The sequence below is a fragment of the Phoenix dactylifera genome, unplaced genomic scaffold, assembly GCF_009389715.1.
Source record: "Phoenix dactylifera cultivar Barhee BC4 unplaced genomic scaffold, palm_55x_up_171113_PBpolish2nd_filt_p 000153F, whole genome shotgun sequence".
In the NCBI taxonomy this organism is placed as follows: domain Eukaryota; kingdom Viridiplantae; phylum Streptophyta; class Magnoliopsida; order Arecales; family Arecaceae; genus Phoenix; species Phoenix dactylifera.
In genome coordinates, this window is record NW_024067702.1 from 976558 (window position 1) to 1000509 (window position 23952).

A 23952-nucleotide genomic window follows, 5' to 3' on the forward strand; every position below is an offset into this window, starting at 1 on the left:
TGTTTTGACATGTAATTAACTATTTCAAGCTAGTATTTTAAGGTCAATTAGATGGACCCGGCCGACTGGCAATATCTTACCCTACATGAATCGGGTCTACTTTAAATTTTGATTTTCTAAAAAATTAAGTAACTTGACCATTCACTCACAAAAAATATAATTATTACAAGAAGTGCATGCGTATGTTGTTGAAACACATGGAATAAACCTATTTCATGAAAGGGATGTTCTCGAGCTCTTCATTGGTAGAAAAAAAGTATTAATCCATCCTGTTTCACCTACTGTTCACTACATAAAGTTTTTTTTATTTGATTTAATCCACGTCATAGATTCTTTTTAAGATTCTAGTTATTGATTTGTAAATTATATTTTTCCTATTTATAACAAATTAAGATAAACTTATATGTATATTTGTTTGATGCTAATATATATGTGTGCTTATTTTTTCATTACAAAGTCAGTTATGAGAACTAAAAATCTCCCATTTTTATGATGCAAATATTAAATATTATATACATAAAAATTATTATTCTCTGTTTTTTATGTTTTTATAATTGCAAATTTTTTACTATTTTTAATAATTAATTAATTAATAGTGTGATAGTTCAAGAGCCGAGTGGTTGATAGGCTCACCCTTGATTCAGATTAAATCTGATCATGGGGTGGGCTTGGGCATAAAAAATACTAAATTTTACATAAATTGTCTAAAACCTAATTAAAAATGAATAGAATTTATACCTAAGTTCCAACCTATGATCAGCTCTAACCCAGACAACTGAAACAGGTTGGCCGGGTTCCACAACATTGCTATGCTGCTGTAAACAGATTCAGGTACAATAAATGACATGTTTTGTTGTGGATGATGATTATAATACTTCAACTAGGGTTCTCCATATGCGTGTGATCCTGGAAACTTAAGTATTCGATGGAGTCGCTCCTCAGGAAGGTGGGAAGGATGGTTTAGGATCGAGATGTTATGAGAAAATTAGGAAAAAGAAATTGGAAGAAAACACAAATTGCAGTAAAAAGTTGACCTTGTACTTTTTTTTGGGTAGAAAGTTCGCATTGTACTTTGAGATAGACAAGTTACCACCTTGATAAAGTTACCCAGAAAATAGACAAGTTTTCACCTTGAAAGAAAACAAAAGAAAAACTTAAATGAGCTTTGGGCAGTAGAGCCATGAGAAAATAAATAGGAATGAAACAGAGAGAAGAGGATCGATGATGTGTTTCTATGTGACTTTGTTTTATATCGCATTTAATCTATAATGAGTTATAAAATGAGAGCATATAAGCACCACAAGAATTTTTAACCTTTTTAATATGGGACTATTACTCCTCAACACATTTACATAGAGGTTTCGGTTGATCCTATCTAAAAATCAAAGCTTTTATATGAATAGATCCAAGAGTATATAAGCACTATAAGGGTTCTCAACCTATCCGATGTGAGACTATTATTTTTCAATATGGTGGATGGAGAGTGGGATCTTGTTGATGAATTAGAAGGAAGGCAATACTGAACAAGAAATAGAGAGACCAAAGTCATACACTCTTAATTAATCAACTAGAATGATGAATTTGGTTAGTTAAATCAAAATCCAAGAGAGGTTATAACATATTAGGTTTCAAATATCGTGTAGGATATGTGTCAGGAAATATGTGTACTGTTGAAAAAATTAAATACGCACGCGGCTTTTTAGGCCCCATGCGCGTTTGCCGGTGGAAATTACGTGAGCCAGCGCCCGCGGACCGCTGGAAATTACGTGAGCCAGCACCCCCGCGGGCGCTGGCCGCTTAACTACCGCGGATGCGTCCGCGGAAGGCGCGGACATATCCGAAAAAGATCAAAATAGCTCCTCTAAACACCTCTATAAATACATCTTGATTTTATCTCTTTTGGGACACGAAAAATTTAAAAAAATATCAAAAAAATCTAAAAAAAAGTTCTTCCTCTTAGCCACTTCTGATTTTTATTTTTGTACTTGTATTCAGTTTATTTTATTCTTTTTATTTTGTTCTTCGTTGGATCTACAAATCCGATCGGGTTCGATTTGGCTTCTTCCGAGACGTACTGAAGAAGAATTTTAGGGTTCTCTGAGGAGGATTGTCGGAGATCCATACATGGGGGCAAACACTTCTTTAGGACAACGTCTATACGCTTCGACCTGCCTTCAATCAGGCTATTTTCTCTTACTTTTGTTTTAAAATTTAATATTAGTGGATCCGTAGGATTTGCAATTTTATGATTTGAATTTATTAAATGAATAGATTTATTGTGTTAGAATAGATTTCTTTTATGATTAAATAGATTTATTTTGATACCGAATAATATATATATATATATTATATTCTCTTTAAGAATTTTTATTAATTGTAATTATAGATTTATTTGCTTAGTTACGTGATATATTGCTAACAATCTAAAAAAGTATTTGTTTATTTTTTTTGTTAGTAATATATAATACAGTAAATTATTCTAAAAAGGTAATAGTTTGTTTAACCTCCAAGAGATTTATCATACCTCCATTTGGACTTCTCAAGGAGTAATTTCTAGATCCCATTTAAACGAAAAACTCGAAAATTGGTTAATACATAATAATTAATTCATTGAATTGATTTATTAGATCTCAATCAATTACTCTAATAAGGTAATAAATTATATAATTCATTGAATTGGCATTTTAGATCTCAATTACAATAATTGATTTGCTAGCACAAAATTAGTAATCAATTATTCTAATAAGGTAATAAATCTTATAATTTATTGAATTGACATTTTAGATCTCGATTACAATATTTGATTTGCTGGCACAAAATTAGTAATCAATTATTTTAATAAGGTAATAAATCTTATAATTCATTAAATTGATATTTTAGATCTCAATTATAATATTTGATTTGCTAGCACAAAATTAGTAATCAATTATTCTAATAAGGTAATAAATCATATAATTCATTGAATTGGCATGTTAGATCTCAATTACAATAATTATTTTGCTAGCACTAAATTAGTAATCAATTATTACTAATCCAAAATATTCAAACGAAAAATTCAAAAATTAGTAATCCATAATAACAAATTTAAGTTTGCACTTAGATTTTTCTAAAAATTGAATTTGTATAATTTCTAGTGACTATATCCACTAACTAATAATGTCAAAGAAAAGTTTATCAAAAAGGCATACGTGCCTAAAAAAGGCTGGTACTTAAGTGGGCCTAGTGCTCTACCACCGATCTGGAGTTGATCTGGCTATTATTATTTTTGGATATATCAACTAGTCATTCAAAATTCAATACAAATTTTAGTGCAATCTTTTGACATAAACTTTTTGCCTTCACTCAGGTTTCTGTTCCTTCTCTATAACCTTGAACCTATAGCCTCAAGCACTAGTAATCACCTTAGCACCAAACCTGAAAAATTTGATAGCCATAACTTTAGGAGGTGGTAGAACCAAATGCGGTTATGGCTCACCACATTAGGGTTGATCTCAGCCATAGGTGAGAACACTACTGAAGTTGATAACGAATCTAACCCAACTACTTCACGACCTGCTACTCGCCAAACTGAACCTTCTGCCTCCACCAGCACACCCTCTAGGATACTTGATGAAATAGACTATCATTGCATCCGTAGAATCCTAGGTGCCCTCTCTGAAAGGCTGTATGACATTTATTACACAGTCAAGAGTGCCAAAGAACTTTGGGACACCCTAGATAGCAAATATGGTCTTGATGATGCTGGGGTAAAGAGGTTCAAAGCCTCCGACTTCAATAACTTTAGGATGGTGGACTCAAAGCCTATGAATGACCAAATCTATGATTTTGAAATCCTGATCCACCAGCTTAGAGCCAATGGAACCTGTCTGATAGATAAACTACCTAATTCCTGATTTGGTTTTGCTAAGACCCTAAGCCAAACCCAAGGAGGTCTCACCCTAACCCAAGTCTTGAACTCCATTAGGATTGAAGAGCAGCACAGGCTCAGGAGTAAAATCTCTACTGGACATAAGAATAATGCTTATAATGTAGAGGCTCCACCTAGGAAAAATCAAAACCGACCCTTCAAAAATAAGCATTACAAAAAGAAGCCCTACAACCCTAGAAACCCTAATCACCACAATGAAAAACCTACCCAATCCCAGGAGCAAAAGAAGAAGAAAGAGGAAAGTGGTGTTCGTTTCTTTTATGTGTGTGGTCGGATCATCCATTTGGCTCCCCAGTGCTTCTATAAGAAGACTACACCTCTTCAATCCAAGAAGAAAGATCCACACACACCCAGTGCTCAAGTCAACATGGTGACTTCTGGCGCTAGCTTCTCTGAAACTGCTTTCAGGTCTGTTTTATTCACTTCTGAAGTTAACATAACTTTACAAGCACTTGATTGGTGGATTAATACCGAAGCTGGTATTCACATTTGTTCGAATCGCTCCTAATTTTCTTCTTACTAGGTCTCAAGTGGAGGAGCTGTGATCATGGCAAATAGCTCGGAGATGCGTGTGCTGGGAGTGGGACGTGTAGGCTTAAAGCTTACCTCTGGAAAAGTTCTGTCCCTGCATGGCATCCAATATGTTTCGATCGTTAGGAGAAACCTAATTAGTGATTTTTTGCTTATCCAGCAAGGCTATCGTCTTGTTTTTGAGTCAATAAAGTTGTAATTTCTCATAGTGTAATGTTTATTGGAAAAAGATTCCAAAGTGAAGGATTGTTTAAGTTGAATGTAATAGTTTCTTCAATAAATGAAAATTCTTTGATCATGAATATAGAACCTCCTTCTATTTGGCATGGTAGATTAGGTCATATAAATTAGAATACAATTAAATAACTAATAAACCTAAATTTAATACCAAAAAGTGATCTTAAGAACCATGAGAAATGTAAAATTTGTGATGTTTGTGACTCTGGTAGAACCTCTAGGGGAGGTAACAGATACTTTGTGACCTTCATAGATGATCTGTCCAAGTTCTGTTACATCTATCTAATTAAAACCAAGGATGAGGTGCTCAGCAAATTTAAAATTTTTAAGATCGAAGTTAAGAACCAATAGAAAAAGAAAATTAAAATTCTTAGATCAGATCGGGGAGGTGAATATACATCTAATGATATAACTCAAATTTGGGAAGTCATGGAATCATTCATGAAGTGACTGCTTCCTATTTTTTCGAATCAAATGGAGTAGCAGAAAGGAAGAATATGACTTTAATTGATATGGTTAACTTAATGCTTATAAGCTCAGGAGTACCAGAGAATTAGTGAGGAAAAGCTTTAGTTTCAGCCTGTTATATCCTCAATAGGATTTCCTCCAAAAATAATGACCAAACTCCATATAAAGTTTGGAAACATAGAAAACCTAATCTTAGCTATTTGAATATGTGGGGGTGCTTGGCAAAAGTGAAAATACTCGATTTTAAGAGAAAGAAAATAGGGCCTAAAACAATGAATGCCAACTGGATCAGTGATACCTTAGATGTTAAATCCACCACAGGATATGTCTTTCTTCTAGGAGGTGCTGCTGTATCTTGAAAATCCACCAAACAAACCTTGATATCTAGGAGTACCATGAAGTTTGAACTGATAGCTTTAGATACCACTAGCACTGAGGCTGAATGGCTCAAAGATCTACTAATAGACCTTCCTGTAGATGAGTCACCTTTACCACCTGTCTTCGTACATTGTGACTGTAAATCTGCAATAAAGTGCAACCAAGAAAATACCAATGTAAAAATTAATAGACACTTAAAAGTGTGTCATAAATCATTAAGATATAAATTGAAAAATAACATTATTGGCTTGAATATTGTAAAATCAGAAAATAATTTGGCTGATCAGCTTATAAAAGGTTTGTCTAGAATAGTAGTTCTAGAGTCATCGAGGAAGATGGAGCTTAGCCCATAAAAATAGATCACCACGGTGGAAACCCAACCTTAAAATATTCAATGGGTAGAAACAAACCGGAGTGTGACTAAGAGCAGCACTGTTTTATGTTTTCCTCATTCCTATGACGCTAGTGCTCATAAAAGCAAGCGGTAGGATGAATTTGTTTGTATAACTCTTAATAAATCCGAGACCTAAGAGGCAGGAGCTTCCTTACAAGCTTTCTTGTTAGCTTCCTTATTAGGACTCACCTATATGTGCAGTCTTGAGGCCGTGATTATGAAAAATAGGTAATTTCCTAAAAAGCACATGAAAGATACCTGCGCATAGTCATATTAGCGCAACCCGCTTAGAACCCAAATCGGGCTATATTATGTGTGCTGTTAATTTAATCGAAGCCATGGATCGAGATTCAAGGTTAAGACCACCTCCTCAACAGATGTAATCAATTGTCACTAAGTGAAGGTCCAAACCGAAAGGTACGTACACCTATTACATAATATAAGATATCCAGCATTTTATTTTGATTTTAAGATTATTTAAAAATTAATTTTTGTGGGGAATTGTTGAAAAACTTAAATGCGCATGTAACTATCTGGGCCGCGTACGTGTTTGCCGCTTAATTACTACAGACGTGTCCGCAAAAGGACCAAAAAGTCCCCCTAAACACCCCTATAAATACTCCTTGATTTCATCTCTTTCAGAACACGAAAAATTAGAGAAAAATACCAAAAAAATTCTCGAAAAAAGTTCTTCCTCTTAGCCACTTCTGATTTTTATTTTTGCAATTATATTCAATTTATTTTATTCTTTTTATTTCATTCTTCGTTGGATCTGCAAGTCCGATCGGGTTCGATTTGGCTTCTTCCGAAACATACCGAAGAAGAAGTTTAGGATCGTCGTATCTCTGAGGAGAATTGCCGGAAGATCCGTACGTGGGGGCAAATACTTCTTTGGAACAGCATCTACGCGCTTCGACCTGCCTTCAATCAGGCTATTTTCTCTTACTTTTGTTTTAAAATTTAATATTAATGGATCTGTAGGATTTGCAATTTTATGATTTGAATTTATTAAATGAATAGATTTATTTTGTGCTAGAATATATTTCTTTTGTGATTAAATAGATATATTTTGATACCAAATAATATATATATATATGTATATTATATATATATATTATTCTCTTTAAGAATTTCTATTAATTGTAATTATAGATTTATTTGCTTAGTTACATGATATATTGCTAACATGTACATCTATCAAATCCATCACCAACCACACTTGAAGTCTTGATTCTTTAGGGCGCAAACCAAGGTATGATTCATGAGTGTAGACCAAAATGTTGTAGTTTGGACTTGGCAGCAATCACAAAATAGTAGCTTGATAATGTTTTTCTTTCAAGTGATGCTGGTGCACCCATTGTAAACAAGAAAATGGAAAGAAATTATTTAAATACAAACATCCCTTGGAAGAAAGTTTAAAGGAATGGGCTTAGCACCCAAGTAATTACATATAAATGTGATTGCCTATGGATAGGCAGGATCCAACTAGGTCTAGAATGAGCTGGACCTGACACATTTAATTTCATGCCATAAATTTACACTCAAGCTGAACCCACTAGCTAATTCGTTGCGTCAGTTCCACAGCAAAAATTTTTAAGACCTATGATTCATTCCAATAGATCAAGGTCAAACATGATTCAAACTCAAACCAATGCATTAGGGTTTCAAATGATCTATTTAGATTGGGTTTTTTGCTTGGATACCCTTCTAAATATCAGATTTTGCATGAATACCCTTTCAAAATTGATATTTGCATGTATACCTTCATAAAACACTATGATTCATTCCAATAGATCAAGGTCAAACATGATTCAAACTCAAACCAATGCATTAGGGTTCCAAATGATCTATTTAGATTCGGTTTTTTGCTTGGATACCCTTCTAAATATCAGATTTTGCATGAATACCCTTCCAAAATTGATATTTGCATGTATACCCTCATAAAATACTTATTTTGGTATTCTACCTTTTTTTTATTCTTTTTTTTGCATATGTACCCATGCCATCTAACACCATTAAAAACTTAACGGTTTCAAATTAAAATGATTAAAATAACCTTAATGGTAGACGTGCAAATAGAAACATTTATAAGGGTATACAAGCAAATAGCAACTTTACAAGGATATTCATGCAATTTTGGATATTTAGGAGGGTATATATACACATAAAGAATCCTAGTAGATGGAAAGAATTTAGATACATTAATTAATGTGATAGCCTTCAGAATTCTGTATTTATTAGTTAATAGCATAGCTTTTAGAATTTCACATTTATTAAATAACTATAGCTTTTAGAATTTTGCATTTATTGATTATTGTTATAGCTGTTGGGAAAAGGAACATACCTTATGCCACGAGTGAGCCTTAATCTATCTTGCACATTCTGTTTTATCAATCTGTTTAAGCTTAATGTTTTTTTTCTTCTTTGAAACTATGTTGCTTAGCTTTAGGATTAAAATATCTACAATGCATTTGATTGTATATCTTCTAGGTTTCACTTATTGCATGTGCATCTCTACATTGCTGCAGTGAAGAGGCCGGTTAACCTCTCTCGGTGCATCGTCACTTGTCAAAGGATGTAAAATGGTCGAGACTTCAGACCTCTTCAATGTGGGATTGGAGAAAGCCAGCAAATTAAATAATGTAGAAGTTGCATGAATGGAAGTTGGGTACTTGACATATAAATATATATAGCAAACCTAATCCCATCGCCATGTTGTTGGAGAAATCAGGTAACTAGCACTAGGAAATCTGTTACTCTCTTATCCGATGCTCTTTAATGATTTTTGTTGTTTCAGTAGGATGCCTTTGATGATTCGGATTTGGTACAGTTCACCTTGTTTTGGGCTTCCATTCTGAACATAACCTTGATTTGGTCATAGAATGAAACCAACAGATGGTTCTCTGTTTCAGTGCTTTGATGGAAATGGCATTGCTGGCATATGACACCCAACCTCGTGAACTAGAATATAGTGTAGATCACCACAAAATGAGACAAACATCATTAACAAAAGAATGTTGCACTATTTGTGAGAAACCAGAGATAAAGAATGAAAGGATTATGTGTAACATGGGAATCTTGATAAATTACATTCTTTTGTTAAAGAGATGTTGGCTGAAAAAATATATTTAATAAGATAGTTTGTGGAGATGTTAATCTCCAACATAATCTCCACTACTCCAGCAAAACATGTGATCAAATCTGCAATTAGCAAAAAAAATGAAAAAGAATAAGTGTGAGAATTAACTTTATATCAACTAATAAATTATGTTTAGTAATAATGCTAAAAGTGATCCAAATAACTTGAAAGTAAATAAGGTATAAAAGTTGGGATACGTATATCCAATCATATACCAATCAAGATTGTGGGTAGGTATTATCTTCTCCAACTAAAGTTTCCATTCTCTTATCTTGCTTGCGAGGTTGTCCTTTGTTTCTTTTTTCTCTTGGTGCTATATACACTGCATGTGTGTCTCCTGTAATTGACATTCTTCCTCTTGAACCAATTCCCTTAGGCCTGCAATATTTCAATGATAAGCAAGTGATAAAGGATAAACATCATTAAGTTAGAGTAGTGCTATATGTTACCTCCCAAGCTTCTTCGGTACAGAAGAAGAGGATATTGAAGCTTGAGATTCCTCCATTACTGGATTTTTGCAGGTCTTTGCATAATGCCCGAGCTCACCGCAACGCTTACATTTGTGCATCTTCTTCGATGTATTCTCATCTGTACCCCTAATTCTCTTCTTTTTAGACCTTCCTAGAGGTCTTAGACTGAGCATAGGAGGCAATATCTTGTATCCAATATCAACTTTTATCCATTGGGCCTTGTCAGGTAATGGTCCAATTTCTAATGCATAGGCAGTCTTATACTTGGCAACGGTGAAGTACTCTGAGACATAATTTTCCAAATTTGCGCATCTCATCTACAAATAAAAGCTGTAGCATGCACACAAGGAATGCCTGACACCTCCCACAGACGACAAGAACACCTTTGTTTATTTAGAATTACTTCATGCCTTCATTAGTCTCAATTACTTATGTTCTGTAATCACTGATTCTATAAACATTATAATCACTTAGCTTAAGGCTGATGTCTCTTGCATACTTCATTACCACAGGAACTAAATTTTCTTTCCAGTGGGCAGCCATTCTTTTCACCATAATTTTTTGTCTTACAACATCTAATAAATCAAGAATTGGCCTATGTCTAGCCTCAGAAATCCAAACATTGAATGACTCCGAAAGGTTGTTTGTTATATAGAAGCACTTAACTGTGATGCCAAATTGAGATCTACTATATAAACCAATATTTTCAGCATTAAGATACTTGAATGCCTCCAAGTTAGCCTCCTTAATTTGATTGATGATATCGTCATGTTGGACTTTTCTGTATGCCTTTGCAGCTCCCCATAGCTTAATTTTAAGTCAGGAGTGTCTCATGCATTTTCTATATTCTGCTTGGGGGTATATATGTTGTACTGCTTCTTCCAATCCCTTTTGTCGATCTGATACAAGTACAGACCTTTTGGAGTTTGAATTGATTCTTTAAGTGCCTCCAAAAACCAAGTCCAGTTATCACTATTTTTAGATTCTGCAACACCAAAAGCAGCTAAAAACAAACCATTATTTCCATCAAGTGATGTAGCAGCCATCATTACACCCCCGAACTTTTTCTTTAAGTGGCAACCATCTAGGCCTATGAAAGGCCTACAACCAGATAAAAAGCCTGCACTGCAAGCACACAGACAAATAAAGAAGCGATGGAAGTAAGGCTTATCACCAACCACATCTAGCTTTAGCTTTACTACACTACCTAGTTTTTTTCTCAAAAGCTCCTCCTTGAAATCCTCCATTCTCTCAAAAGAATCTGCCCAATTACCATGAATCATGGACATGGCAAGCTCTTTTCCTCGGCAAACTTTGTGGTATGGAAGCTCGAGATGATGGAATTGCAACAATCTCCTTCCTAGCTCAATAGGCGACAGGTCACCCTCTTTTTGTAGTCAACCAATAATCCTATCATATATCCAAAATTGTGTAGCCATCTTGTTGCCACATTTGTTTATAGATGAGAACGTATGAGGTTCCTTTAATTTTTTAATCTACACATACAAACAGAACAATATATTAATACATGCAATATTTTTTCATAAGCATTGTAATGAAAAGGTAACATATTTCAACCATAATACCTGAAATGTATGACCATCGCATAATAATGAAGCATGAAGCCTCCAATTACAAGATTCATCTTTGCAACTCACTATCATTCTACCGGGCTCACTTTTGAGAATTATTATGGCAAATTCATTCAATATAGCATACTGACTCAGTGCAACTTTGAACTATTCTCAACTTGTATATTTTGCCCCTACGGCCATGGTAGGATTCTCAATATCCATCTCATATGTTTCTCCCCCATAGTCTATGATATTTTCATCATCATCATCAGAATCACTATTATAAATACTATAATAGCTACTCTCAGAACCATAAATTTCAATATCTGTTTTCTGCTCGTCTTGAAATAAAGTTTCATCATTTACCCCAACAAAGTCATTATATTCAATAGCAGCAGCTAAGATATAAATGCCTATTGTAGCTAGATGCTCACTATCATTGTGCCTTTGGTTCTCTCTTACTTCATCCACTCGAATCTCTTCTATTGCAGTTGCAGTACTTCTTCATGTTTGAATTTGATCTTGGTTGTCTAGTATTGATTGAGAAAGTTATATAATATTGGCCTCTTTTGTAACAAATAAGAAGCACTTTTTTCAAATCCTTGTACTCCTCAAACAAACTCATCAATTTCTGATCTGTGTCTAATATTATGTAAGACTTAGGCATTAAATGTCTAATCACAGACCAAATCTTTATGGTCTCTTCAAGCTTTAAATTAAAGGTATGCACTATATCATCATATAGGTCCTTATATCAATAACAGTCAACATCAACTAACCAACTCTTTTATCTCCCAAAGTAGTACTTCATTCCTGTAGAATTTTTAATCTTCTTGAAATATCCTCCAAATTTCACCTTCAATCTGAATAGTTGTTGCTCCATTTAAGAACCTGTACATTGAATAAATAAATATGCATGATATAAATTGTAAGAGAGAGTGCTTATCAACCAAAACTATGCTAACAAAATAAAAAAAAGGAATAGTATATAAACATCATAGCCATACTATGTTTCAGCAATAAAAAATGGGTGATACTTCACCTTTCTTACCATCAAATAAAGTATATAGGTATGCGATTAGAAACTAAAAAATAGAACTTCAATATAGGTTCATAGTGAGAGATAGAAATGAAATAAAATCAGCTACAATAATTATTATTGTTCTTCTAACACTTGCAATCAGCATTACAATATCAAGGTTGAGCTTCAACAAATAAATCATGATACTGTTTTGACTTCAGATTTATGTTGAACTCATTGCCACAAAGAACTTGTTACTAACAAACCAGTATTACAATTACATAACTGAGCTTCTATGTATCACACCCAGTATCATATCAACCTGGGCCAGATTCGTCATAAAATACCCATCAGTTTAACCCTGGTTGGATCATTAAAAAGAGGCAGGGCAAAATAAAAATAAGGGCAGATTGATGTACCTAGAGCCAAACTTTGAGGTTGATATTGTTGTACTGCACTCTTTTGCTGAATCAGAGCAAAAATAAGAGAATCTACTAATCGGCAAAGTTGAAATCTCAAGAATCAAAGGATGAGAGGGAGAAGACACCCTTGGAATTTTGAAGACTACTTTCCATATTTAGAACCAACTGGAAACAAAAAAAGGAAAATCTATAATACTTACAGATCCAAAACAAAGAAGGATTTTAAGAAAGATGGCTGTGGAGAAGAAGATTGTGATCGCGACTACTTTCTGTATTTAGAACCAACTGAAAATAAAAAAAGGGAAATAGATAATACTTACAGATCCAAAACAAAGAATGAATTCAAGAAAGATCGCTGAGGAGAAGAAGATCGCGATTGTTGTTATCCCCCATGATCGTTGTGGAGAAGAAGATCGTGATCGCGACTGCTTGTCCTATTTAGAACCAACTGGAAACAAAAAAAGAGAAACAGATAATACTTGCAGATCCGAAAAAAAGAATGAATTCAAGAAAGATTGCTGTGGAGAAGAAGATCGCGTTCGCTGTTATCCGCTGCGATCGTTGTGGAGAAGAAGATCGCGATCGCGATCCCGCTCGCAGCTCGCGATCGCCATCACCTGCGGGTTCGTGGGATTGCGAGGGAGATCGATCGTGGGATCAGCCGCAGGATCGCGATCGCGATTGCCTGTGGGATCGCCCGTGGGATCGCGATCGCAATCCCAATAGCAGAGGGGAGAAGGCGGGGATAATAACGTCATTTTCAACATTTTATTTTATTTTTTATTAATATAAATATAATTTATTTTAATGGTGTTAGAACAACCGTTAGATTAGGGCATTTATATAATACAGTGTTTTATGAGGGTATACGGGGAGGGTATTCATGCAAAATCTAATATTTAGAAGGGTATCCGTGCAAAAAAAATTTAAGACATATGATTCATTCCAATAGATCAAGGTCAAACATGATTCAAACTCAAACCAATGCATTAGGGTTTCAAATGATCTATTTAGATTTGCATTAATAAGCAACGAAGTGGAACATGCCGATTCTTGTCTCTCTACAATCATTAGGATCTATTTATATACTTCTTAGGCAACCAAGTCAAGCATGTACGGTGTCATCTCTCCCTGACATAATTAATTAGAAAGAAACCATGTGGATCATGACCATAACAGATAGTTTCGGGGTCTGACAAGATCCTTCCTTTGGACCTAGTTTGATTCCTAGACAAGCTGGGATGGATCCTACGGTAGTTAGGGTGCCATCCAACCTATCTAATGATACAAAACCTATTAACCATGGTATTCTATTGTCTAGAACCTACTTAAGATGCAAGACCTTGTTCTAGATGACTTGGTGGTTATATAATCAAATTCTAGAAGCACCTCACGAGTTCTAACCATTGTAAGAAGCCCTATATCACTCTAAATACCTCTTGTAAACCATTCTTTTTATCCTAGAATCAATTTATTGACTTTTGAACCTCCCTTTGAGCATCTCTTTGGAAGTGTGACTCTATGTTGCAGCAAAATGCGACTTCGAAGCAGCTCTCCTACAACTTGAAGGATTCCCTCTTGTGGCACAATTTTAGATTGCCTTGCAGAGTTCAACCGGTCAAACCGAAGGGTTTGGTCAGTGAGACAACTGACCAGTTAATCTTAGATCACTACAAGAAAACACGCGTATAGTGACGGAGATTTCCGTCACTATACCGTGTTTCCGGTTACTAATACGGAATTTGTGACCAGAGCTCCCGTCACGAAATTGGTTACAAAAACACGCGTCACTAAATTTTCAATAACGGCGGCGATTCCCGTCACTAAACTCCGTGACAGAACCACCGTCACTAAGCCGTTACAAATCCAAGAATTAAATATTTAAGAAATTACGTATTTTCCGTTACTAACCAGTCATTGAGTTAGTGACGAAGATAACTTGGTCATTGATTTTGTCACGAAATTCGGTCACAAATTTGGTCACTGATTTGTCACAACCTTTAGTGACAGATTTAGTCGTCACAGACATGGTCACAAATTTTGTCACTAAATTTGTCACTAATTCCGTCACTAAGCAAAATCACTGAGCAAAATCAATTTTTAGAAACCAAAATCCTGTCACTAAGTTTATGTTAACTCGTCACAATACTTGGTAAATAATTCAGTAACCAAATTTGGTCACTGATCACATTTCATAATCTGGTACATTGATTGGCTCATAATAAAAGAAAAATACAAGCTAGAGCCTCATCCAGTCATATGTATAAACAAAATAATGGAAGTGTTCTGCTGAAAGCTTTTCATTCAGCATCTCTCTTTCCAGAATACAACAGACATATATAAATGTCGTTAGTATATGATTCCAATGGACTGACATAAATGACTTCAACTCTGTCAACCGGGAAGGAGTCAGAACAAGAACTTGTACTCGTTCAGATAGAAAGCCAGCAGTATGCTTTGACCCTTTGCTTTTGCATTGCCTCTTGTTGTTTCGTTTAATCTGTTTCATTCCATTCATCAGAGGGGCAAAAAAAAAACACACAGAGAGAGAGAGCATTGCCCCTTTTCGTTTCCTTTAACCTGTTTCCTTTAGCAAAGTATATCCCATCTAAAGTTAAAAAGAAAGCATTACAATTCAGTTCATAGTTACTTACAGAAATATAAAAACATGAGCAAAAGTTAAGAGTGACATTAGATGAGGGCATACCTGAGAAGCTGAAATTATTAACCGAAATTACAATAACTAATGACAACATCTATAGTCAAAGCAAAACTAAAAAAAGTCCCAAACTATAGCAACATCCATATTTAAACCAAAACCAAAAGGGAGTATCCCATGATCATGATTCATCTCACTATGAATTGGATTCAACATTGGCCGAGCATTGAGTTGATTGAGTTTCATTGTAGAAACTTGAGTTTATGACATCTTCTACAATCTCATCTTACTCGGCATCCTCAATATCTACATTGAAATATTGCAATAATTAATAATAAATTTATTGAAAAAATAATAGAAATATAATTAATAAAACATATACCTTTCTTGTCCAACATCCAATCTTGAGTACAAATCAAGGCCTCGGCAATATTCAATTTAAGTGCACTACGATACTTATCAAGTACTCGCCCACCGATACTAAAAGCCGATTCAGTCCTTACAAGATGTTAATAAAGACTAATACATACTATGAAACTCTGGTCCTTGTTACCCAGTAAGCAACAATGAGTTGTCCCAGTATATTTGAGGATTTTGGTTAGCAAAAGGACTAATAGAGAACTTCAGACACCAGATACTTTTAGATTTGTTTTTAGGAGATGGAATAATTGTCCATTTCATTGAGGGAAACCCAGAAAATTCCTACTGGTATCATTTCTAGCACCAATATCAAGATGTGTGACACTAATAAGTTAACCAGGGTAACAAATCTATCACTATCAAGTATGAGTATATATGGAATTGCACTTTCTATTTTTGATTGCCTATTGGAAGCTGATGAAGTTTCATGATTCATACTACTGCTTTGAGATAAATAAGAATGACAAAAATAAGTCATTCGATTTAGTCTTGATTTTAGTTATTTTAGATCAGGTTTCTTAGCAGCTTTTTCAGTATTTTTGTTACTTACACAGTTATGTAAAATCTCAACAAAAAAAAAAAAGATTTTTTGCATGGATACCCTTCTAAATATCGGATTTTGCATGAATACCTTCCAAAATTAATATTTACATGTATACCCTCGTAAAACTCTATTATTGTTCAAATGCCCTTAATTATAACGGTTGTTCTAACGAAATTAAGAAAAATTATTTTTATATTAATTAAGAATAAAATAAAATTTTGAAATTATATCGTGATCGCGATCCCGCGACTCGAACAAGGTGGTGCTCATGGACTGGAGGGACTCGCACTTGGGCAACGAGCCTTACTTGAGGCATCGGAACGACAAGCTCCTGACACTCTTTTATGCCATGCCCTTCGACTCTGATGCTCCTAACCTCTTTCTTGCTTGGATTGGAGTATTCATGCAAAATATCAATTTTGAAAGGGTATTCATACAAAAAATCCAAAAAAATCAGATATTTAGAAAGGTATCCATACAAAAAACTCAAGAAAAAAATATATCATTTTATTTTCTGCTTTATCAGAGAATAATTCCTACATGGAGTAAGAGAGGCTTTATTGCTCTTCCTCTACTAGTCTCCTCAAATAGCAAACGTCCGCTGAGATCGAGATGTCCCTTAATTTAGTCGAAGTAGCTAAATTCAAGCAAGCATTCCAGCGAAACGATCCTTGCTGGGTTCGTTCTACACATGTCGAGCACGAGAAGTTGTCTTTCGCTTGCAGGTATTTTTCTCCAATCTCTTCCCTAATTCACACCATCCCTTGATACCCAGCTGGTGCGAACGCACCAAGCATTTTACCAAAGAATTAGAATGGTTAGAAAAATTAGGGAAGGGAGGCAAGACTACAAAGGTCACATAATCTGCGATGGGGACCAAGTTAGGTATCACCGAGGAAGAACTCTATTTTTCCTCTCCTCGCCGTTGGGGGGGACCAAACTCAGCAAGTTATTCAATATATTGCACGCAGTTGAAAAGAAACACCTCAACGTCATAAGTTGACTCTCCATTTTTCTTCCTTTTAATTTGCTTACTATAAATGATATACTTCCAAACCGGCTACAGCTCACTAAAAGGACCAACCAATCAAAACACACCATGGTGCCAATACATCGTAGATCGGGAGCGGCCACTGAGCAAGTCCAACGCTATACCGCTGAGCTTGTATATCAGAAGCTCCTCATAGTTGGCTGCATCCTAACAGGATGACCTAGTGATCATTGAGATCCCATTGATGTGACAAGTGGGATGTCGTCCGCATGCGAAGCATTTACATTTGATGTCTAAGTTGTAATTTGGCTAGTGACTTCTGGTCAACTCAGGTACCCTAATTCTCTGGTGGTAGGTAAGCTCCTCCACTAGCTATACATAAAATAGTAGGGGGCAGAGGAGGTAAGCAAGAAAAACATCCTAACAGACTGAGAGACTATCTCTTTCTATTCTCTGATAACTATAATGACTTCGGCCCCGTTTGGAGGAGCTTTTGGAGGGCCAAAAAGCACTTTCTGGCCCTCCAAAAGTACTTTTGGATGAAAAAGGGTGTTTAGTAAAAATTTTGGAAAGTTGTTTTAGCTTTTCTAGAAAGCTGAAAACAGCTTTTCGGGAGAAGCTCCATTTTGGAGCTTTCCAAAAATGCTATTTTCAGCTTTTTCGAGATGCAGTTTTTTTGACCAAAATACCCCTATTTAAAAGATCCTTTTTCTCTCAAAACCCTCCATCCCACCGCCTCTTCCTCTCTCACCCTTCCCTCTCTCTCTCCCCCTCCCTATCTCCTTCTTCTTCTCAACGCCGCTGCCCCTTGTTCCTTTTTTTTTCTTTATTTTGGGAGGCAGCTCGTAGTTGCCCACGGTGAAAGCCACCACGCCGGCCACCACCCGTGGCTGGTGACCCCTCCGCAGGTCGCGCCGGCCCGTGGAGTGGCCGGGCTCGGTCGTGGGGTGGCCGGGCCTCCGCCAGCCGCAGGACTGCGGTGTCCCAACTACGGGATCGGGGAGCTGTGAGGCGAGCCGCTTCGGCTCCCTTCCGCCGAGCCCAACCGCGGCGTCCTAGCCGCAGGACCGCAGCGTCCCAGTTGCAGCGAAGCCCCCATGGCAATGAAGTCGTGGGGCGGCGATGTTCACCTACGGTGGTGGCGGGCGAGCCGCCTCGGCTCCCTTCCGCTGGGCCCCCTCCTGCAGCCGCCACGGCCTGGCCCCCTTCCGGCGCCGTCGGCTGTGCGGGAGGAGAAGAAAGAAGAAGGGGGAGAGGAAGGAAGGAGAAGAAGAGAAGAAAAAAGAAAAGAAAAGGAAAAGGAAAAAAAGAAGAAAAGGAAAAAGAAAAGAAAAGAAAAGAAAAGAACAAATAAATAAATAAATAAATAAATGTATAAATAAATATGTATATAAATGAATGAGTGAATGAATAAATAAATAAGATAATAAACAAATATATTTCAATGAATAAAATAATAAATAAATAAATAAATGCATAAATAAATATATATACAAATCAACGTATAAATAGATAAATAAATAAATAAAAGGAAAAATAATAAGTGAGTGGCAAATAATCTGATCTTTGTGATAGTAAATTTGTTAGCATTGCAAATAGTTAAGTAAAGAGATAATTTATTAAAGAGATAAATGGTCTTTAGAAGGATGAAAAATTAATTTACACTAATAATTATAATATTTTATACATTTATTGTTATATTATACTATAAATATAATATTATATTACATTATATCATAATACATTAATATGTTATGTTAAATAATTTAATATTATATTATATTATGAGAAATTAATTTATACTAATAATTATAATATTTTATACATTTATTATTGTATTATACTATAAATATAATATTATAATATATTATATAATATTATAATGTATTATATAATATTATAATATATTATATAATATTATAATATATTATATCATAATACATTAATATGTTATGTTAAATAATTTAATATTATGTTATATTATGAAAAATTAATTTACTCTAATAATTATATTAGTATTATGCTATGCTATACAATGTCATATTACTGTATTATAATAATATTATTTTACACTACAGTAATATTAGACTATATCGTATATTATGTATTAATATATGTTATGTTTTATTATGCTCTGTTGTATAATACTATGCAATGTCCTTTATGGTAATTTTATCATGCAAAAGTACTTTCTCAATTTGTTTACCAAACACATGTTAAAGTACCACACCCCTTTAGAAATGTAGTTACCAAACAGTAAATAGCTTTTTATAACAGCGCTACTTCATACTGCTTTACTTCCAACAGCTTCTCCAAACAGGGCCTTAGACATTGGAGGTCTCCCCTCGAATGCGTTCTGGCTAGAGGACCTCTTAGCTCTATGCTGTTTCATATTGGAGTGCTGTCATCCGACAAGAATTTCAACTGCAACAACCAAGCATCGCTCAACTTTCCCAATCTAAACCAAAGCAGTCAACCATCGAGCTCTGTAGCATTGTCATGCCTTTCACTGTGGTACCTATGGCCGGTCAATTCTCAGCGATAATAATAAGAAAATGTAACAAGAAAGAGTTAGCTCTTTTGGAATGGTTATTCAATTTGCTATTCCAGTTTGCTAGAATATTTAAAACAAAAAATGAGTTATTCCGGAAACGAAAAGATTTAGTCAGAACAAGTCTTCCTTTCTTATTCTTTCTTCTTCAAACTTGCTTGGCAGGTACAAGACTTGCTCCAAGTCTCTTTTCTTTTTTTTCTTCATTCCTTTACCATATAACCCAATCTGACAGTAAGTTAACCCTAGATTAGATCAAGAGATTGTAACACATTGAAGTTGTCCGATCCAGCACATATATATTGTGATTGAGGCAACTCAGGCTGCCAATTGTTTTTGCGAACTAGGAACAGGTTTATGCAAGTTTATATTTCTTAGATCCTAGCTTTAAGCTTCAAATACGTGCATAATGTTCGGTTGTTAAGCAACAGGAGTTTGCCTGAAGGCTGTTCCTTTCCCTGCATGGGAAGGTGACAATTACTCTTTTTCTAGTATATGTGTTCAATAACCAAAGTTTATAGGCCCATTATAAAGGCAGCAAATAGGCCAGCTCCTTGGACTAATTGTTCTCTATATCTTCAATATGGCTGCAAATGGGTTGAGTTCACCTATGACCCAACCTGACCGATCTGCTTTTTGAAGGACCTGTGGGGTCGGGCTGGATCCTAAAATTGGAGTCATTCTATTTTCTGGATCGGGTCTGGGTTAACTAAATTTAAATCCGACCTATTTGAAATTTGGATAATTTTGAGTTTTCAATTCTACGTCTCGACCCGATCCGACCCAATCCGAATCTGTAAAATTATTTGAGCCCGTGGGAGTGCAAACAAGTTTTAAAGCCATGGATAGGTTGATCCGAATCGGATCCGACCCGACCCATTTGCATCTCTAACCTTCAACCAAGGCCCAACAAGTTGCATCGTTTTGTAGTTTACTAGTTAGGTGTCACCATTTGCTGATGATGATGATGAACCACAATCCTGCCCATGTCACGGGCCATTAAGAAACAAATTAGAGGAAAGGAACAGCCCAACCACTTTAGACCTGTCCCCATCTTTCATTTCCTCTCTCTCTTTTCATTGGAATTCTATATCTTTCACATAAATGACAAATCTCTTATTATACGTTGGACGCTAGATATTTTTCCGACTCCTTGAGGTGCCTATCTAATCCATGCCTTATCCAATGCACCTTGATTTGCTGCGGATTCGTTAGCGTTCACAATAATATTTACTCAATACACGCAACTTTTTTTACATGCAAACATGCAACTAATCCAGTTGAATTCACTTTTACTAAAGCATGATACCACCAAGAGAGCAAATGAGATGGCTTGATCGCATGGTGGATCATCCATTTTAATCTTAAAATGAAACTCACAAGTTTCACAAACTCCATCAGTGGCTCTTAACATTTTACAAGAAGAGTGCTCAAAAGTAGTAGTAAATTATGTAGCATCCACCAATACCAATCCAGAAGTTAAGGCAAGTAAATATCCTAACATGAATACAACTCGGACCTGGCTCAATGTCAAGCCCATCCCTTACCCAGAGTTCAACTCGTTGGGTAAGACACGGCTCCTAAATTAAGCCTCAAACTCCAACCAGGTTAATCGTGGTCTTAATAGCATCATATGTAGACAATCTCAATTACACCTGATAATAAAAAATTGTTTCAAAACCTCCAGACAAGCACCATGTGAATGGTTTTATGTGTAGGTCTATATCTTAAACCTAAAACAAGTTTGTTGGATCTTGGAAGGCTATATCTAGATCTCAAGCGAGGAATAATTTAGAACTCTCGGATTGCAAATTATTCATACTAAGGTTATATTTGATTTGAGAGAGCTGGGCTCTAGAATAAGAAGGTGAATGACTGGCTCCTATTCTAGTTATTTGGTTAGAAGGTTTCATCTTCATTTCGATTCCAAGAAACAATAGGAATATTTCAATCCTGCAAAATTTAATTCGGACTCTAATTTAATATTTAAATTTTATTCAGATTTTAATTTTAATTTCAATCCAAACTAAATACATTAAGGAATATAATCGTTCTGTTTCTCATTTAAAATTTCTGTGACGAGCCAAATACACTCCAAATTAATTTCTTGGGTTTGTTGGATTGCAATTATGCACTTTTATCTTATTTACTTTTTCATTCTTAGATATTTATTTGTGAAATCACTGCTAAGGGAAGCTTTAGAGCATTTGTTGTCATATCAGGATATTACAGGATGCCACTTGCCGGAAATTATACTTGAACATTAAGTTGACAAAGACTAGCACCAAGGACTTGGTCTCAGTAGTCACGCTGCCTTATCCGTCCTCCTGTTGTTGGACGATGATGTACACATTTCCTTCGTTTTTTTTATTTTTTTCCCTCTCATATGCAACAAAACATAGTGCTTTTATATTATGTGCTTTGGATATATAGAAAAGGTTGAGCTATAATTGGCATTGTCCATATTTTTTGGTACGAACTAACATAATCTACTTAGTCATTGAAATATATTTCATGTTTTCTGCATGCGTATCAACATAAATATTGTATTGAAATCCAAGTAAACTAGTTGTTTTTGGATTTTAAATATATGATTATGAATGATGAAAAATGGAAGCTGATGCACGACAGGAATATGCTTGTCAAAATCTAAATATCTTCAGGTTGTAAATAATATTCTAAATAAAGTTAATATAGAAGGATTTCTTTTTTTATACTAAAAGAGGTTTTTTCCTTTCTTTACTAGCATATACCGGCTCCATTTTTCAGATTGTCTCCTACTGAGATTGAGCCCCGACCTCTTACTCGAGTTGTAGGAGATATTACCATCTGATCAAATGCTTGATAAAATTATTTTGTTTGAAGCCCTTCTCTTGCTAAGAAAAATTAACTCAAATAAGTAAACGAAATATTAGCACAAATAGCTAGTTCCTATTCCAATATTCACAAATAAACATATATTAACTTTATAATAAATACTGCAGCGACCATCTATAATCTTCAAGCATTTCTAAATATTTTTAAATTATAACACTACCAGAAAACACGCGTATAGTGACGAAAATTAGTGACGGACCGTTATTTGTGACTGATTAGTGACCGACAGAAATTTGGTCACCGTGGTGTAAACTTAGTAACCGATTAGTGACAGACCGGTCACAGAATGCGCGGGTAGGATGGGTGCCAAAACTTAGTGACCATCATAGTGACGGGGTATCTGTCAGCAATATGATAACCAAAATTGCAACCAGACAGTGACAAATTCAGCCGTCACAAATATCGTAACCCAAGTATTTATAAATTTTTAAAAATTATTTTTGGCGGTGACAGGTTATTGACAAAAATTTCCGTCACCAAATTTAATTTTTAATTCCAAAAATATTAAAAATATTATTTTTGAGTAAATCTAAATTTAAAAAAAAGATAAAAGGAGGAAAATCCAAAATGAAACTAAGTGTGCCCGCCGTTCCGCCCAAATTTCTTCGATAACCCAAATTCCAATCGCTCTCCAGAAAACTCAAATTCCTTGTTCTCATTTTCAAATCTCATGGTGTCGGCCATGACCCATTTGCACCCCTATTGCAACTTTCCTGCAATGGGATTGGATTTTGGAAGAAGGTCTGGAATTTTTTTACCATGCTTTATAGTTCAAAAATATTTTTTCCTGCAAGTTTCGTCCAATCAGCCTTATAGATAAAAAATAGTTTGATATGAAATTTGGCTTGCAAACCGACTTAGTCGAATCAGCCTTATAAATAAAAAATAGTTTAATATGAAATTTGGCTTGCAGACCGACTTAGTCGAGTCCCGAGTTAGGGATTTGGCATCGCGGCTTCCCATCTCCTCTCCTCTCCTCCACCTCCGGCCTCTCCTCTCCGGCTCCCCCTTGCCGACCATTTTTGCCTCCCCGTCGACGACGACCACGGCTACATCACGCCTCCCGATCGCGGCTACATCACCTCGTCGACGCCCCCCTCCTTCTTGCTCGTCGGCTAGGGTTTTCAGAACCCACAACTGGTCTTCCTGGAGGTAAACCCTAACCTACCGAGGGTTTCATTATCTCTTTGCTCGACGCCTGTGTTCATCTCCTTCTCACCCGGGACCAAATTTGTGGCTACATCACCCCGTCGATGCCCCCCTCTTTCTTGCTCGTCGGCTAGGGTTTTCAGAACCCTAAACTGGTTCTTCCCGGAGGTAAACCCTAACCCCATTTTCTTTTACCCCA

At 35.5% G+C, this 23952-nt stretch overlaps 2 long non-coding RNA genes across 3 annotated transcripts; both read right to left on the reverse strand.

Moving 5' to 3' along the window:
• Positions 1 to 8908: 8908 nt before the first annotated feature.
• LOC120104976 lies at positions 8909 to 13300 on the reverse strand. Its single transcript, XR_005507380.1, has 2 exons — positions 12883 to 13300; positions 8909 to 9137 (listed from the first exon to the last, which is right to left on the reverse strand). It is a non-coding gene; the product is annotated as an uncharacterized LOC120104976 (long non-coding RNA).
• Positions 9144 to 12721, reverse strand: LOC120104975. 2 transcript variants are annotated; one of them, XR_005507379.1, is made up of 3 exons: positions 12560 to 12721; positions 9525 to 12010; positions 9144 to 9412 (listed from the first exon to the last, which is right to left on the reverse strand). It is a non-coding gene; the product is annotated as an uncharacterized LOC120104975 (long non-coding RNA). The 2 variants fall into 2 exon arrangements; XR_005507378.1 differs by having other exon boundaries at positions 9144 to 9446.
• Positions 13301 to 23952: the final 10652 nt, after the last annotated feature.